This window comes from Acinonyx jubatus, chromosome B2 (assembly GCF_027475565.1).
Source record: "Acinonyx jubatus isolate Ajub_Pintada_27869175 chromosome B2, VMU_Ajub_asm_v1.0, whole genome shotgun sequence".
Taxonomy (NCBI): domain Eukaryota; kingdom Metazoa; phylum Chordata; class Mammalia; order Carnivora; family Felidae; genus Acinonyx; species Acinonyx jubatus.
Genome location: NC_069385.1, coordinates 97,449,144 through 97,466,034, shown reverse-complemented (window position 1 = coordinate 97,466,034; position 16,891 = coordinate 97,449,144).

Genomic DNA, 16,891 nt, shown 5'->3' with positions numbered 1-16,891 from the left:
GCAGAATATATGTTATATTTGATACTAAGTTTCTCTGTCTGAAGAGGACAGGTACATTTCAGATCCTCTATAGCAAATTACACCAAGGGGAAGGATGACGAGAGACTGTCCACCTAGATATATTTGTGACGGTCCATTCAGTGAAGACATTTCAATGACTGCATGCTGAAATTTAAATAAATTCTATCCATTAAAATGTAAACCACTGATTGTAAATCTGGGATCTTTAATAATTTTACTACCAATAAGAAAACTGAGAAGGAACTCACGGGACATGCCAAGCTTTCACAACAACTGAAAGTCCATAATATGAGTAAGTTTTAAATAATTTTCAGTATCTTCAGCTCAAAACCAAAAAACCTCTAAGAAAAATAAATGCTAAATATATCTAAGTGTTATTAATTCTTAAAAATAAATGCTTAACTGTCCATTTACCCAGTAACACTTTGACAAACAAGAGCCCCAAATACCAAAATGCCTGAAAGTAGATCGACATCCTTGTAACACTATAAAGTTCAGCTTTGTTGGAGCCAATGTTATGGCTGAAACGGTGAACCCACATAGAGAAGTAACTCTGTGGCTATCTTACTTTTCTCTCACCTATTTCATTAACAAATGACTTTCCAGTTAAAATCATAAAGCTAGCAAGATTGATAAATTACCAATATTGATGAGACAACTTTTACCTTGGTTTTATAATTCTGATAATATTAAGTAGATGAGAAATACCCAATCTAAAGGTTGTTACATTGAACATATTTCAGATATCAAGATGCTATGGCAGTGCTTTATGTCAAAGAGGAATAATAAGAGACAGAGCTTTTATGAGAAATAAATACTATTGGCATTATTTACAGATGGTTAAATATAGACACTTTAAATACACATGTAAGAATATATTCAGTATAGTGTAAAAGGAATTTTTAAATAATACACCATACAAATTTGGGGAAAATAGATTGCCTAATCAAAATACAAATGTATTTGGGCACCCGGGTGGCTCAGTCAGTTAAACACCCCACTCTTGGGGCGCCTGGCAGGCTCAGTTGGTTAAGCATCCGACTTTGGCTCAGGTCATGATCTCACAGTCCATGAGTTCTAGCTCCGTGTCGGGCTCTGTGCTGACAGCTCAGAGCCTGGAGCCTGCTTCAGATTCTGTGTCTCCCTTTCTCTGACCCTCCCCATTCATTCTCTGTCTTTCTCTGTATCAAAAATAAACAAACATTAAAAAAAAAAACACCCCACTCTTAATTTTGGCTCAGGTCACCATATCACAGCTCATGAGTTCTAGCTATTGGGCTATCTGCTCTCACCATGGAGCCTGCTTCGGATCCTCTGTCTCCCTCTCTCTCTGCCCTTCTCCTGCTTTCTCTCTCTCTCTCTGAAATAAATAAACATTTATAAAAATACAAATGTATTGGAGCACCTGGGTGGCTCAGTTGGTTAGGCATCCAACTTTGGCTCAGGTCATGATCTCGCAGTTCACAAGTTCAAGCCCCACAGAGCTCCGTGCTGACGGCTCAGAGCCTGAAGCCTGATTTGGATTCTGTCCCCCTTTCTCTGTACCCACCCCCAAACCCACTTGTGCATGCTCTCTCTCTCTCTCTTCCCCTCCCTCTCAAAAATAAATTTAAAAAAAATTAAAAAAATTAACAAAAATGCAAATGTATTAGTGCAAGCTATTAAGGTAAAAAAAATTCCTATTACGTGTGGCGTATGCCCATATCTTTATGCCCTTTTCAAAGTTTACTTAGGTTCCTTATTCCCCATGAAGTTAACAGGAGTTTGCTATACACAAATAAGGTATACATCTCAAAATTTAGATACTTTTGTTCTGAGCTATAAAATTATTTTCCTCTTGTATATAAAATGTTAATGTTAAAATCATTTTTAAAAGACATATGCATATCTTTAAAATATGCATGTTACAGTGTATTCATATGTTTATAATTGTGTCCCAAATAGAGCAGACCCTTGATAAATATTTTATTATCTTTCATTTATGTTTTCCCTCTCATGGCAGTCTGGCTTGGCCTCAGATAACACACAGAAAATATAGGGTCCATTTCCAAACTAACTGCAAAGAATAATAAACTCTTTGATGAAAAAAATAATATTGAAAACTTAACATTTATAAGATTTCTCATTAATTTACCAGTGGAACTGGACTGTCTTCACCTATGGGAGTTATTTAAAGGAAGAGTTTTCTATGTACAATTATTTTAATGAGGACAGGTTCAAAGACAGTTTGAAGAACAGCAAGGATTCATAGAGCTACATGTTTTCTTTTAAAAGTGTGACGTTGTAGCTCTAGATTTTCCTAACATTTGGGGTCAGAATACAAGGCCAGGAAAAAGGGCAAAGGTGATTCAAAACCAGTAGATTAATTTACTTTTAACCAATTATAATTAATATCACATCAAGGCTGTTTACATTTCTGCTGTCATCCATATGCATTAGCGGCAGGTTAATGTGCAAGCCATGAACTAAATGATAGCTTGCATAAATCTCCACTGTTGTTAGATAGGAAAGTCCATTGCCCTATCCTTACTTACTTCCTGGGAATAACCTTTGATCTTCAGATTAAGAGGAAAAATAATTACTGACTTTGGCCAAACTGGGATTAGTCATTTCAGCTCAGAGTGGCTGCACAGCTGGAGACAGATGTGCAGGTCTCCTGCATAGAGCCTAAAGAATCTTCCCCAAGCGTTTATATCCGGCTTGTCTCGTTTATCAGAGCCCAAATGTTTCTCTTTTGTAAACGTGTGCAAAACATTCTCAGAATTTCAAACAATAACAAATCAGGGCTGGATGTGGCCAAAGGCAAAAAAAGAAATCTTCCATTTGCCCAAATCAGTTGTGTTATCAGAACATGAGCGCTAAAAACATTACGCAGACGCGTGCACACACACACACACACACGCAATTATTGTAATATAGATGTTAATAATTTGCTCAGAGAGAATAATAGAGAAAATGTCAAAAGTTTAAATAAGATAAAATTGCTATAGAGAATATTTGTAATTGTGAAAGTAGTTTTTAATGTGTTAACTCTTGAAGTTAATTTTTATTGTTAAATCTGTTTTTCTTCTTTCCCTTTTTATACATTAATATCATAATTAATATTTTTAGGAAAAACAATATATATGAATATAATATCCCATGTGAAATTTTATATTTACTGTTGATATGTTTACATGTCATTTGTTCAGAGAAGATTAGTCATTCATTTATTCAATAATATTCTTTGGAGTCTATTAAGTGCTACTAGGTACAGTTGTAGGCATTGGGGATACAGACAGAATGTGTATCTACTCTATAGGCTTAGGTGGAATATAAATTCTACTGAGAAGAGACAAACAGTAAATAAACGAGTAAGTAAATTTCAAGTATGGAATGATGGTGGGATGAGAATTCAACAGAACATGACTGAGAGTACTGGGACTGAGTGTGCAGCCTGCTGTAAATGAGGTACTTCATCAGGAGACCTCCCTGAAATCTGTGTCTCCCGGGGTAAGACTTGATGATGATAAAGAGTCAGTCATAGGCGAATCTAGGACTAAAAACTGTCTAGGCAGATGAGCAGAAAGGACAAGGATCCCAGGTGGGACTGAGCTTGACGTACTCAAGGAACACAAAGAAAGCCAGTGGAACCAGAGCACGGGAGCTTAAGCAACTTGGCAGTCACTAATTTTCACTTGGTCTTAGAGGCTATGGTAAGGAGATCTGATTTTATTTTACGTGTACTTCGGGTTTTTTCAAATATATTTTGAATCTTTTCCCCTAAGGAGAATTGATAACATGGAAAAGCTAGAACTTTCTCTTTATAAGTTAATGAATAAGAAAGAAAAATAGGTACAATGAGGCCTATTCTAACGTTAAAAAAAAAACCCAACAGACTCCTCTTGTTTTGTAAAATAAATACATAATTCAGCCAAATTATTATTATTTTTTTTGACTATCTCTTTAGGCTATTGTCAAACACAAGGCAATAAGGGAAATTTCAAGTTAGATTTCACAACTGTCAAAAACCTCCTGGGGCTGATTTTTACATTTTATTGAGTTTGGCTCCTGGATTGTCTGCTTTGACAGAACCGACTTTATTCATGTATCACACAGACACAGACTAAATAAATAGTCAGTATTTAAGGAAATCTATTGTTTTTATTCCAGGTGTTCACTAGAGCTTAGCTCCCTCCCTGCTCACTTAAAATATGACAATCCAGAGGTCACACCACACTTGAAACCAGCTCAGGACTCGCATATTTTTTAAACCTAAGCAATATGTTCCCAAAGAAATCGATAGCATTTTACTAAAGAAGTCATTAAGTATTATTTTATTTTAGCTTCTCAAAGTCAATAACTTTACTCTGATAAAATCTACTACATGACTTGTAAAAACAACTAGAAAAATACAAAGAAAACCTCACAGGTAATTCCACAATTAAGAGATAGCCACACAAAATTGATACACCACTAGCCAGTTTGATCAAGAAGAAAAAGGAAAGGACACAAATAAATAAAATCAAGAATGAAAGAGGAGAGACCACAACCAACACAACAAAATAAAAACAATAATAAGAGAAAATTATGAGCAGTTATATGCCAATAAAATGGGAAATCTGGAAGAAATGGACAAATTCCTAGAAACATATACACTACCAAAACTGAAACGGGAAGAAATAGAAAATTTGAATAGACCCATAACCAGTAAGGAAATTGCATTAGTAATCAAAAATCTCCCAGAAAACAAGAGTCCAGGTCCAGATGGCTTTCCAGGGGAATTCTACGAAACATTTAAAAATGGAAGAGTTAACCCCTATTCTCTTGAAGCTGTTCCAAAAAATAGAAATGGAAGGAAAACTTCCAAACTCTTTCTATAAAGCCAGCATTACCTTGATTCCAAAACCAGACAGAGACCCCACTAAAAAGAAGAACTATAGACCAATTTCCCTGATGAACATGGATGCAAAAATCTTCAACAAGATATTAGCCAACCGGATCCAACAATACATTAAAAAAATTATTCACGACCACAACCAAGTGGGATTTATACCTGAGATGCAGAGCTGGTTCAATATCTGCCAAACAATTAACGTGATTCATCACATCAATAAAAGAAAGGACAAGAACCATATGATCCTCTCAATACATGCAGAGAAAGCATTTGACAAAATACAGCATCCTTTCTTGATAAAAACCCTAAAGAAAGTAGGGATACAAGAGGCATACCTCAAGATCATAAAAGCCACATATGAATTACCCAACGCTAATATCATCCTTAATGGGGAAAAACTGACAGCTTTTCCCCTAAGGTCAGGAACAAGACAGAGATGTCCACTCTCGCCACTGTTATTCAACATAGTATTGGAAGTCTTAGCCTCTGTAATCAGACAACACAAAGAAATAAAAGGCATCCAAATAGGCCAGGAGGAGGTCAAACTTTCACTCCTCCCAGATGACATGATACTCTATATGGAAAACCCAAAAGATTCCACCAAAAACCTGCTAGAACTGATTCATGAATTCAGAAAAGTTGCAGGATATAAAATCAAGGCACAGAAATCGGTTGCATTCCTATACACCAACAATGAAGCAACAGAAAGAGAATTCAAGGAATCGATCCCATTTACAGTTGCATAACAAACCATAAAATACCTAGGAATAAATCTAACCAAAGAGGTGAAAAATCTATACACTGAAAACTATAGAAAGCTTATGAAAGAAATTGAAGAAGACACAAAAAAAAATGAAAAAAAGATTCCATGCTCCTGGATAAGAAGAACAAATATTGTTAAAATGTTGGTACTATCCAAGGCAATCTACATATTCAATGCAATCCCTATCAAAGTAACACCAGCATTCTTCACAGAGCTAGAACAAATAATCCTAAAATTTGTATGGAACCAGAAAAGACCCCGAATAGCCAAAGCAATCTTGAAAAAGAAAACCAAAGCAGGAGGCATCACAATTCCAGACTTCAAGCTATACTACAAAGCTGTAATCATCAAAACAGGTTGGTCCTGGCACAAGAACAGACACTCAGATCAATGGAACAGAATAGAGAACCCAGAAATGGACCCACAAACATATGGCCAACTAATCTTTGACAAAGCAGGAAAGAATATCCAATGGAATAAAGACAGTCTCTTCAGCAAGTGGTGCTGGGAAAACTGGACAGCAACATGCAGAAGAATGAACCTGGACCACTTTCTTACGCCATACACAAAAATAAACTCAAAATGGATGAAAGACCTAAATGTAAGACAGGAAGCCATCAAAATCCTTGAGAAAAAAGCAGGCAAAAACCTCTTTGATCTTGGCCACCGCAACTTCTTACTCAATACGTCTCTGGAGGCAAGGGAAACAAAAGCAAAAATGAACTACTGGGACCTCATCAAAATAAAAAGCTTCTGTACAGCAAAGGAAACAATCAGCAAAACTAAATGGCAACCGACAGAATAGGAGAAGATATTTGCAAATGACATATCAGATAAAGGGTTAGTATCCAAAATCTATAAAGAACTTACCAAACTCAATACCCAAAAAACAAATATTCCAGTGAAGAATTGGGCAGAAGACATGAATAGATACTTCTCCAAGGAAGACATCCAGATGGCCAACAGACACATGAAAAAATGCTCATCACTCATTATCAGGGAAATACAAATCAAAACCACAATGAGATACCACCTTACACCTGTCACAATGGCTAACATTAACAACTCAGGCAACAACAGATGTTGGCAAGGATGTGGAGAAAGAGGCTCTTTTGCATTGTTGGTGGCGATGCAAGCTGGTGCAGCCACTCTGGAAAACAGCATGGAGTTTCCTCAAAAAACTAAAAATAGAACTACCCTACCCAGAAATTGCACTACTAGGCATTTATCCAAGGGATACAGATGTGCTGGTTCGAAGGGACTCATGAACCCCCATGTTTATAGCAGCTCTATCAACAATAGCCAAAGTATGGAAAGAGCCCAAATCTCCCTCGATGGATGAATGGATAAAGAAGATGTGGTATATATATACAATGGAGTATTACTCGGCAATCAAAAAGAATGAAATCTTGCCATTTGCAACTACGTGGATGGAACTGGAGGGTATTATGCTAAGTGAAATTAGTCAGTTAGAGAAAGACAAAAATCATATGACTTCACTCATATGAGGACTGTAAGAGACAAAACAGATGAACATAAGGGAAGGGAAACAAAAATAATATAAAAACAGGGAGGGGGACAAAACAGAAGAGACTCATAAATATGGAGAACAAACTGAGGGTTACCGGAGGGGTTGTGGGAGGGGGGATGGGCTAAATGGGTAAGGGCACTAAGGAATCTACTCCTGAAATCATTGTTTCACTATATGCTAACTAATTTGGATGTAAATTTTAAAAAATAAAAAATAAAATTTAAAAAAAAAGCTGATTAGAAAAAAAAAGAGATAGCCATAGTTAATATTTTAGTTTTCACTTTCCAGTCGTTAAGACTTTTTAACTCTACCTACTCTATTATTTTGTTTTTTTTTATTTCTTTAATTTAATTTATTGGAAGAAGAATTTCATATTCTTCTAAGACATAGAATTACTGATAATAATAGATAAACAACAACTATATAACCAAAATATTCTACTATCAAACCTTAAAATGTTCCTAAATGTTCCATTTTATATAAAAAAGTTTTCTGAAATCATAAAACTCCTAGAAGAAAACATAGGTTGTAAGTTCTTTGACATTGGTCTTGGTGATAAGTTTTTTTGGGATTTGATACAAAAACCAAAGGCAACAAAAGCAAAATTAAGCATTGGACACTATCTCAAACTAAAAAGCTTCTGCACAGCAAAGGAAACATCAATAAAATAAAAAGACAACCTATGGAATAGAAGATAATATTTTGAAATCATGTATCTGATAAGGTGTTAGTATCTAATATAAATACGAAATTGTACAATTCAATAGAACCAAATCATTTAAAAAATGGACAAAGATTCTAATTTTTTTAACGTTAATTTTTGAGACAGAGAGACAGAGCTTGAGCAGGAAGAGGGGCAGAGAGACAGGAAGACACACAATCCGAAGCAGGCTCCAGGCCCTGAGCTGTCAACACAGAGCCCAATGTGGGGCTCAAACTCATCAACCACGAGATTATGACATGAGCTGAAGTCAAGACACTCAACTGTCTGAGCCACCCAAGCACCCCCAAAAATGGGCAGAGATTCTAAATTAACATTTTCCAAAGGCATAGAGATTGCCAACAGGCATTTGAAAAGGTGCTCACCATCACTCATTATCAGGCAAAAGCAAGTCAAAAACACAATGAGATATCACCTCACACCTGCAGAGTAGCTATTATCAAAGACAAGAAATAATAAGTGTTGGCAAGGATGTGGAGAAAGGGAAAACGTGCGCCACTGTGCATGGCAATATGAATTGGTGGAATTCATATTGCGCCATGATGGAAAACAGTATGAAATTCCTCAAAAAACTAAAAATAGAAATACTAAACCACCAGTAATTCTGCTTCTGGGTATTTATCCAATAGCAATGAAAACACTAACTCAAAATGATATTTGCACACCCCACTCTATGTTCATATCAACATTATTTGCAGTAGCTAAGACATGGAAGTAACTTAAGTGTACATCAATGGATGAATGGATAAAGAAACTGCAATATGTATAATGGAATACGTGGAATCCTATTCAGCCATAAAAAGAAGGAAATCCTGCCATTTTCAACAACATAGAAGAACTGGAGGACATTATGCAAATGAAATAAATCAGACAAAGAAAAACAAATACCATATTATCTTACTGATTTGTGGAATCTAAAACAAAAACAAACAAATAAACAAGAACTCAGAGGTACTAAGGACAGATTGGTGAATGCCAGAAGTTGAGGGGTAGGTGGTTGGAGAAATGAATGAAGGTGATCAAAAGTTACAAGCTTCCAGTTATAAAGTAAGTCCTAGGAATAACGTAGAGCATGATGACTAGAGTTAAAAATACTGTATCATATATTTGAAAATTGCTAAGAGAAAATATTTTTGCAAGGAAAAAATTTTAACGGTGTGGTAATGGATGTTAACTAGGCATATTATGGTGATCATTTTATGATATATACAAATATTTAATCATTGAGTTGTACACCTGAGAGTAATACAATGTTATATATCATTTATATCTCAATAAAAAAAAAGATTATCAGGTCCAAAATGTGGATAGCTTCAAGGTTGAGAAACCCTAGCTTAAGGTAAGAAATACATTATCTTTGGAATTGGAATGAGATCTGTGTTCTTTGTAAACTGGAGAGCAGGGTAGCTGGTCAACAGAGAAAGAGAAGAAGAAAAAAAGAAAAACTTCTCAAGAGAAGTACACACAGGAAAAATAATAGCTTCTTTGTCCTGGGCCCTATACCTTGATGAAATTGCTACCTTCCTGCCTCTGGTTCCATGAGGTAATTCATAGTATCTTTAAATCAATTTTTACTTAAACTAGCTACAGTTGGTTTCTGCTACTTGGTCTTGCTTTGAACCTGTGCCTTAAGTGATTCCAAGAAGATTCACTTTTTGTGAAGGAAACAAACAAAGGATTATAGATTAATGCACAAGCAAAAAAAAAAAAAAGTCAAGCAGAAAAACTTATCCCAAGAACAAAATAATCTATATTGTGAAGTGGGAGAAAAAATTAAATTATCAATAAATAGTAAATGGGGGGAAAGTATTTACAATAGATTTAAATTTGTAAGAGTGGAATAGGAATAAATTTAAACAAGATATGGAACACAGTATTTATATGTCTTTATTTTAGACAAGTTAGTACATTTCCTGAGTTCAATTTCCTCATATGCAAAACCAGGCTATCAAAAACAATATGAGTTAGACCTTTTCACATGAATGAAAGAAAACCAATTCTATTTTATGAACTATTTGTGAAACAACCCTAGTGTGCTCTACATCAGTAGAGCCCTTAAGGCTTTAATACATCTAAAACCAGCCACTTTCTTATCAAAACTCTCTTTATCTTCTGTCTTCTCTTGCTCCAAATATCTGCTTCATCTATTTTTTTAAAATAAGCTTTTTTGAGATATAATTTATATGTCATAAAGTTTATTTTTTTAAGTGTATAACTCACATTTTTCAATATAGATCTCCTCAGACAAGAGAAACAAAAGCAAAAGTAAACTATTGGGACTACATCAAAATAAAAAGCTTTTCCACAGCTAAAGAATAACAGAACAAAAAGTCAATCTATTATATGGGAGAGAATATTTGCAAATAATAAGGGGTTAATATCCAAAATATATAGATAACTTCCACAACTCAACACCAAAAAGACCCCAAATAATATAATTAAAAATGGGCATGTGTCTCCTGGGTAGTTCAGTTGGTTGAGCGTCTGACTTCACCTCCGGTCATGATCTCGTGGTTCACGAGTTTGAGCCCCGCGTCGGGCTCTGTGCTGACAGCTGGGAGCCTGGAGCCTGCTTCAGATTCTGTGTTTCCATCTCTTTCTCTACCCCTCCCCTGCTCACGCTCTCTCTTTTTCAAAAATAAATTTAAAAAAAATTGGCAAACTGACTAGTCATTTTTCCAAGGAAGACATAGAAATACCCAACACACATGTGAAAAGATACTCACCATTACTAATAACTGGGGGTCAAACTAATGAAAACCCCAAGGAGGTATCACCTTACACCTGTCAAAATGGCTAGTATTTTTTAAAAAGACAAGAAATAACAAGTGTTGGTGAGCATGTGAAAATAAAAGAATGCTTGTGTACTGTTGGTGGGAATGTAAACTGGTACAACCACTGTGGAAAACAGTATGAAGGTTTCCAAGAAAATTAAAAATAAAATACCATAGGGCACCTGGGTGGCTCAGTCAGTTAAGCATCTGACTTTGGCTTAGGTCATGATATCACAGTTAGTGGGTTCAAGTCCTGCGTCGGGCTCTGTGCTGACAGAATGAATCCTGGAGACTGCTTTGGAGTCTGTGTCTCTCTCTCTGCCCCTTCCTCACTTGTGCTCTGTCTGTCTCTCTCTCTCAAAAATAAATTGACAGTAAAAAATTTAAAATAAATACCATATTATCCAGTAATTATTTACCCCCCAAAAATGAGAACACTGATTTAAAAAGATATATACACCCCTGTTTATTGCTGCATGGTTTACAATAAATAGTCAAGATAAGAAGCTACCTAAGTATTCATTGCTAGGTGAATGGGTAAAGAAGATATCACACACACACACACACACACACACACACACACACACACACACCATGGAATTATTCAGCCATAAAAAGAATGAAATCTTAATGTTAACTTTCCCAACCACATGGAGGGACCCAGAGGACATTATATTAAATGAAGCAAGTCACAGAAAGAGACAAATACTTATGATTTCATTTATGTGTGGAATCTAAAAAACAAAACAAATGAATAAAGACACAAACAAATTAAAAGCAGAAATAGATCCATAAATACAGAGAACAAATTGATGGTTGATGGAGGGGGGTTGGCTGAAAATGAGTGAAGAAGAGTGGAGATACAGGCTTTCAGTTATGGAATGAATAAGTCAGAGGGATGAAGGGTAGAGTATAGGGAATACAGTCAATGGTACGGCAATAACACTCTATGCTGACAGATGGTAGCTACGCTTGTGGTGAGAATGGCATTATGTATAGACTTGTTGAATCATTATGTTGTACTCCTGAAACTAATTTAACATTGTGTTTCAACTATACTTCAATAAAAAGTTTAACTTGACACAGTGGAAAAATAAATAATTAAAAAGCGTAATTTGCAAGGTTGTGCAATCATCACCACCATCTAATGCCAGGACATTTTTATCACCCTCCCCCCAAAAAACCCATTAGCTATTAGCAGTCACTCCCTATTCTCCCTTCCTCCAGCCCCAGTCATCCACTAGTCTACTTTCTGTCTCTATGTATTTGCCTATCCTGAATATTTTATATTAATGGAATCATATACATGTGACTTCTTGTGTCTGGCTTCTTTCACTTAGCATAATGTTTTCAAGTTCATCTATGTTGTAGCTCGTATCACAACTTTTTCCTTTTATAGTCATTGCTTCACTGCTCCACTTTTCTGATTCTGTGTGAACTAAAGGCCTCAGCTGGCATAATTCAGCAATTCGGGCCCTTACTTACTGTCAACTCCCTAAAAACAGAGGTGTTTCTAAACACCTCACACTACCATTGCAATTAAGTATGGATTGACTTACACTATACATAGTTTATTTACCTGGTGATTTTGTCTTCAATATTTTGTTGGCACTATCTATAAAAATGTATGAAAAATCTTGCATATTTTAAGTTGATATCTTTGTTTCTGATCACTCACTTAAATAGTTGCAAAAAAAGGTCAAATTTGGTGTTTGCAAATTCTGACATTTTAAAACTAAAATGTTAAATTATTTGTTTAAATATAATGAATTGAATGTAAATATCATTGCTGTTTAGTACCCATATCATGCATTTTTAAAACACATGAAAAGACAATCCAAAATTTTATATCATCCATTTAACCTTGTAATCATATTGCTATTCTAATTCCCCCCAAGAATGTGATTTAAATGGAATGATATTATCTAAAAATGATAAATATGGAACATCCTACTGTAACTACCTACAATTAAAGTTCATATGTAATTTAAAATCTAAATAGCATTTTCTATGACTGTCACTCTCTAACTGCAAAAGTTTTCTTCCAGGTGAAGTTATTTAGATTATGATTAATGTGTTATTATCTACAAAATATACATCTTAATATATAATTATTAAACATAAAAATGAAATTTTATTGGAAGTGGCTTAATAAAATTGGTGTGATTCTAAAATTAGTTAATACATACATTGATGAATATTTTGTGTTCCTGGTGTGAGACAGGATTCAGCATAAATTATATAACTACCTTTTATATTTGAGGTTGCGAATTGTATGTAACCACTTTAGTTAACCATAACTATATGGAGAGTAATAAAAGAAGCCTAGCTATAGTAATATCACTTAATTTTTTGTACTCTTTCAAAGCTTACACTAAAGTTACAAAGCAATATGCATAAAATTGTTTTAGTAATGTATCAGTTTACAGCTTATTCAGGTTCTTTTTAAAATTTTGTTCTAGGAAAGTAAGCTGCCTGAATTGTAAAAGGTTTTGTTATCCAATCCTAAGAATAATTATATTTTTAGTTACTAACTCCTGTGTATAAGTGTCCCTTAATTTGATGTCTAAAGGGAGGTTCTAACCGTTAAAAGCAATGTGTCATAGTAAGATTCAGGATGGAAGAGAGGGCTATCTTTCTTTTACAATGTGGGTTAGCTACCCCAATTCACATTGTGAATTGGGGTAGCTGGAAAGGAGTTACAGAAAGATGTGTTCTCTTTCACAATTATACAAATGGAATTTGAGGAGGTGCATATTGATTCCTTTAAAATTTCTGGGTCTGCATAAACTCAGGCTCAGAGGTCTGAGTGCCCCAGTGTTAAGGTAAGTGATCTTAAACAGTGGTCTCCAGAGTGAGGGACGTGAACCTGAAAAGATGCACAAGATCGTCGCATAAACCAAGGTGCAGAAATAAAGTAGCATTATATTTATATTTTGATCTAAAATAGAAAGCCAATACATTTTTTATTATATTCAATGTATGCGTTGATACAACCCCCTAGTATCTACTATTAAAGTTAGTCGGAGAGACGAGAGCCACAAAGCTGGAGGGTTAAGAGTTAGGTACACACTGGATCATTTATTTTTGGCATATTTGCTACAAACTGATCACTGATGTTTGCTTATATTAATGTTTGGCTTTTATCATCACAAATAACAGAACCTTTACAGCTCTGAAATAATATGGAGGGTGATCATAAGAAAATCATCTATATTCTGCTTAGGTGCATCAGTTATTGTGTGACAAAATACTTAAAAGAGTGGTTGAACATAAATTTGACCCTCCCAAAAAAATTTAAAAAGTAAGACAAAAGCATGAAGAAAAGACCAGTATGTTTTACTATGCTAAGAATTGATACTCGCCAATTCCATAAAAAGAGTGAAAAAAGGAAGCAACAATCTTGGAAAAGACATTTGCAACCCATAAAACTAAGGATTAGTATTCTGAATGTATATTTAGAATTTCTGGAAAGCAGCACGGAAAGCATAAAATACCCCCACCAACCATAGATAAATTAATAGGAATTTCACAGTACAGGATGTCCAAAAATGGCTCTACAGTTATAAGATGTCCAATCTCATTACTAATCAGGAAAATGAAAATTAAAACCACAAGGAAATGCCATTTCACACCCACCATCTGCTAATACTAAGTGCCCATGAGAATGTAAAAATAAATAATCTGTGAGGGAAGCAATCTGTGAATTAAGCCTGATGGTTAACTGGCAGGGGTGAGGAATGGCATTACAAGAAGGCTAGTAAAGTGGTGGATAAGGAGCTTCTAGTGGCTCTGTGGATATGTACTTTTTATTGTTTTAAAATTATACATGTACATTTTCATTTACTTATATATATGATATATTTAATTGTTAAAAGATCATTCACCCCCAACAATTTTTTTTTTTTTTTTTTTTTACAAAACAGAGAATGTCCCAAATTTGCTGACCTTTTCTATCATGGTAACTGGCCAACATTTGTATGTTGTCAAAGACATATGTGGAGTGGGCACTGGGAAACATGTTTTATGTGACCTTCAAGAAAAATATAATGTTTATAACAAGATCATCAGAGAGAATTTAGAAATTCATTTTAGAAAATGTCTTTATCATTCCAATTTTGTGGTTAAACAATAATTACCTATATTATTGCCTACAAAAATTACATAAGTACATATAAAACATGAAAAAAGGTATTTATTAACTGTTTTTAAAAACATTCCACATGAAGATTATTGGTGCTTACTTAGCCAAATTGTTAAAATTGTTAAGATAGTACAACTCCAAAATACTTTGCAAGATATACCTATTGACACCAAGGAAGATGGAAATTTAATAGCCAAATTACAGCAAGAATTATAAATCTATATTTCATTGTGAGTTATTTTTTCAAGCTGGCAACTTCAAAACCAAGTTTCAAAAAAAAAATGCTTGAAATCAAAAGAGACCTTCAAATTGCTGTGTCACACATTACTGAACAAAGATTCTAAGAATGACAAAACAATTTCAGTTACATTATACTCCCTCCCGTAGTGTTATTGAATAAAATAGTTTCTACCATTACTAGACAAAATAAATTAAAAATGTATTATATTATTTACTTCAAATGTATTTATTTCAAATTTATCAATTGATTTCAAAGTTGTACTTATTTTAAATGTACCAATTATCTCATTTTTAAACGTGTATTTTGTGTACTAATAATGTTTACTATCTGCTATTTCAGTGGTTTATATGTATCATTTATACATAAACATATATTGTGTTCATGCTACAAAATTTTAATGACAAAAGTATATGATTTTTTAAAATTTGGAGACCAATAGTCTAAATATCTTTCTATCATCACATGAAATATTAAATTTGGGTTTCATGCCCTTAACCAGAAACTGACAGTGACAGAACCAGTATGGACCCTCAGGTTAATTATATAAGACTTAAAGTTCCATGTCTTTTGTTATGCAAACCTGTCTTCTTAAGTCAACTTTGTGAAGTAATTGTTTTGAATGTTCATGTAATTTGGTTCTTTCTTTATTAAAAAAAAAATTTAATGTTTATTCATTTTTGAGAGAAAGAGCACAAGCTGGGGAGGGGCAGAGAGGGAGGGAGACAAAGAATCTGAAACAGGCTCCAGGCTCTGAGCTGTGTGCACAGAGCCTAACAGGGGGCTGGAACTCAGGGTTCCGGAGATCATGACCTGAGGTGAAGTCAGGAGCTTAACCTACTGAGCCACCCAGGAGTCCCTGGTTCTTTCTTTAACCTGAGTTTCTAATCACTTATGCGGAGCGTGGAAATGTTTTCTGGTTTTTGGACATTCGACACACCATTTATAAAGACTATACGAATAGTTGAATTTCTAAACAGAGGGAAATGAATTTAGAAGGTTGGATACTTTCTAATACATGAACTGTGTAACTAGGGTATTAGACTCTTAGTAGTTCTGAACGTTGCAAAAATCCTTTTAATTTATCTACATGAAACATCTCTTTTTTTTTTCTGACAGATGCTTTGAGAGTCAGCAGAGGCACTGACTATTTGGTGAAATTTCTCCTCTTCCTCAGCCAGACTCAGGTATTTTTTCTTCTAGTGTCTCTCTCCTTCTTGTGTAAGTTTCATTAGATTTTTAAGTATTTTTTTTTATCACAGTGAGTTTAAGTGTTTGTATTTATCTCAGTCAGTGAACTCTAAATGATTAAGAAACTGTGTCTTATCTAAATTCATAAGAGATTATTTAAGAATTATTTTTGAATGAATAAATTAGTCATATACTCCTTATTCCTTACATCAGTGTTTCACAAAAGTCCTTTTTAAAAACTACTACCTTCAAAATCTTTGTGGTAAAAGAGTTCCATTGCCAAATATTCTTTCATAATTTATATACTATGTTTCCTTACTAGAAATCCAAAATGTACATCAGTCTATTAAAAGGTTCTGATAATTTCTATAGTAAATAAACCTATTTAAATTTCCTTAACTCAGTATTTCCCAAATATATACATCAAATCTTTCCCCCTCCCCCTCTGGAACACATATTAATGTCCTATGGAAGTGGTTTTCTGTACAATAATGCTCTGGAAATGCTATGTTACGACATCTCTGCTGTTAAATGTGCATGTGGAGAAAGAAATCAAGGGGAAGAGCTATAATTATGCCTATGTAATTCGGAGGTCTGTTTGCATCTAAAGTAAAGGAAATGAATTCTAAATA